Below are 3,087 nucleotides of genomic sequence, written 5' to 3' on the forward strand. Positions count from 1 at the left end.
TAAGAAAGCATCATTACCACCCTGTTAAAAGTCGAGAAGTCCTGAATTGAGAAGAATGTTTTCTTTTCATGGCTTCCCAAGGACTGGTTTAGTGCTCTACTTCACAGCAATAATCTTGAAGATGAGGAAAGGTGGTCATGCCTTGGGGACCAAGCGGATCACATGTCACACTAAGATTGTGTTTGCATCTCTAGGAAGTCTTGCTTTTGGCCAGGCCACTGGCATTGACTTTTTTAGCACAAAGCACCACATGCATTATGCTGTCATCAGAGCATCCTCAGAGATAATTGCAGCATGCCAGCCATGATAACACCCGGCCCTGGATCTCATGGCCTACTTCTGAAAGGAGCTGCGTGGTTTTACAATTATCATTCCGATTGGCATGGAGAAGGGGAGGGTGGGAGAGCAGGAGGAGGAGAAACCTTTTCAAAGTGGATGAAGAGATCAGCTGCCTTGGATGAAGCACTGCACTGGCCAAGCCAGGGTTCCTGTGACATCATGCTCTACTCGCATGCTGTCAGCAAAACTCCCTGAGGACAGCAGCTGCTGTCTCCTACAAACCTGTGCCAGCTCCTCCATTCTGTGAGGCTGCTCATCACTTTTTAAATCCTAGAACTGTCCTTCCACTCACAAGCTGTTCTGGGATAATGGAAATGATGGACAACATGTTTCCATGGTCAGTGGAGACCCATGGATGTGGTGGTTCCTTAAAGGACATTTTCAGACTATTATACCCAAGTGCCATGAGGACACTAGCTTACTCTTCAGCCTCCCCCATTCTCCCAGGGAGCCATTCATGTACAATCAATTCCCATGTGTGCCCCTATATGAAAGGTCTTGAGAACTTCAGATAGCAGAAGTAAGAAAGACTCAGCTGCTGTTATAGTTACCATCACATAATAACACCACAACAACCTCAAGGAAAGCTAAATTTTTCTCTCGTGGAAATAAGAAATGCATCCTGGAAACCTGAATTCTACCTCTTATTTTTTGATTTATGATAATACTGTCATTATATACAAATAACCTGGAAGTTCAAATGTCCAGATTTTCAAGTGCCCAGAATTTCATAATCAAGGCGAAGTCTCTTAAGAAGAATGCTAGGATACCATGAGATTCTCAAGAGTTTCTGAATTATTAAAGGTGAAATTATGATCATCATCATTGATGGGAATTTGACTATTTGATCATGTAATTGCATGAAGTCATATTTATGACATAATGTTAAGATGTCTCACAGTTTTATCATTTAAGCTCAGCTTTTCCTATTAGCAGCTTTTTGACTACAATTAGAATGAGCTATAAAGCTCTTCCTCTCAGTCCCATATTGAACTCGAGTTGGAAGAGGCGAGTCGGGTCTCAAAATGGAGGTAAAACCACCTCCCGGTCGCCCCCAGCCTGACTCCGGCCGTAGCCGCCGCCGCCGGGGGGAGGAGGGCCATGATCCAAAGGAACCAGAACAGTTGAGGAAGCTGTTTATTGGTGGTCTGAGCTTTGAAACCACAGATGATAGCTTAAGAGAAATGGGGCACACATACAGACTGTGAGGTAATGAGAGACCCCCAAACAAAACGTTCCAGGGGCTTTGGTTTTGTGGCCTACTCTTGTGTTGAAGAGGTGGATGCTGCAATGTGTGCTCGGCCACACAAGGTTGATGGGCATGTGGTGGAACCAAAGAGAGCTGTCTCCAGAGAGGATTCTGTAAAGCCTGGCGCCCATTTAACAGTGAAGAAAATTTTTGTTGGTGGTATTAAAGAAGATACAGAGGAATATAGCCTGAGAGACTGCTTTGAAAAGTATGGCAAGATTGAAACCATAGAAGTTATGGAAGACAGGCAAAGTGGAAAAAAGAGAGGATTTGCTTTTGTAACTTTTGATGATCATGACACCGTTGATAAAATTGTTGTTCAGAAATACCTCACTATTAATGGGCATAATTGTGAAGTGAAAAAGGCCCTTTCTAAGCAAGAGATGCAGTCTGCTGGATCACAGAGAGGTCGTGGAGGTGGATCTCGCAACTTTATGGGTCGTGGAGGAAACTTTGGAGGTGGTGGAGGTAATTTTGGTCGTGGTGGAAACTTTGGTGGAAGAGGAGGCTGTGGTGGTGGCAGCAGAGGTAGTTACGGAGGTGGTGATGGTGGCGATAACGGATTTGGAGGTGATGGTGGCAACTATGGCAGTGGTCCTGGTTACAGTAGCAGAGGAGGCTATGGTGGTGGTGGACCAGGATATGGAAACCAAGGTGGTGGATATTGTGGTGGTGGAGGAGGAGATGATGGTTACAGTAAAGGAGGAAATTTTGGTGGCGGTAACTATGGTGGTGGTGGGAACTATAATGACTTTAGAAATTATAGTGGACAATAGCAATCAAATTATGGACCCATGAAAGGGGGCAGTTTTGGTGGAAGAAGCTCAGGCAGTCCCTGTGGTGTTGGCTATGGATCTGGTGGTGGAAGTGGTGGATATGGTAGCAGAAGGTTTTAAAAATACAGCAGAAAAGGGCTACAGTTCTTAGCAGGAGAGAACGCAAGGAGTTGTCAGGAAAGCTGCAGGTTACTTTGAGACGGTCGTCCTAAATGCATTAGAGGAACTGTAAAATCTGCCACAGGAGGAACGATGATCCATAGTCAGAAAAGAAAAGTTACTGCAGCTTCAACAGGAAACCCTTCTTGCTCATGACTGTCATAGCCACAGTTTGCAAAGAGTGCAGCTATTGATTAATGCAATGTAGTGTCAATTAGATGTACATTCCTGAGGTCTTTTATCTGTTGTAGCTTTTTCTTTTTCTTTTTCTTTTCATTACATCAGGTATATTGCCCTGTAAATTGTGGTAGTGGTACCAGGAAAAAAAAATTAAGGAATTTTTAACTTTTCAATATTTGTGTAGTTCAGTTTTTCTACATTTTAGTACAGAAACTAACAAAAATGCAGTTTTGGAGGTGTTTCCTTATGAGTTAACAAGTAAAGAAGATCATTGTTAATTACTCTTTTGTATGAATTTTGCTAAAGTTAACTGTAAAGAAACACCTACTGACTTGCAATTTAAGGGGAATCTATTCTCCCCATTTCCAAATCTATGATGACACA

At 43.1% G+C, this 3,087-nt stretch overlaps 1 pseudogene; it reads left to right on the plus strand.

Annotated features, from left to right (window-relative positions):
* The first annotated feature begins 1,325 nt into the window (after positions 1-1,325).
* Positions 1,326-2,873, plus strand: LOC103160402 (annotated as a pseudogene).
* The last annotated feature ends 214 nt before the right edge of the window (positions 2,874-3,087 follow it).

The sequence above is a fragment of the Cricetulus griseus genome, chromosome 6 (genome assembly GCF_003668045.3).
Source record: "Cricetulus griseus strain 17A/GY chromosome 6, alternate assembly CriGri-PICRH-1.0, whole genome shotgun sequence".
In the NCBI taxonomy this organism is placed as follows: Eukaryota; Metazoa; Chordata; class Mammalia; order Rodentia; family Cricetidae; genus Cricetulus; species Cricetulus griseus.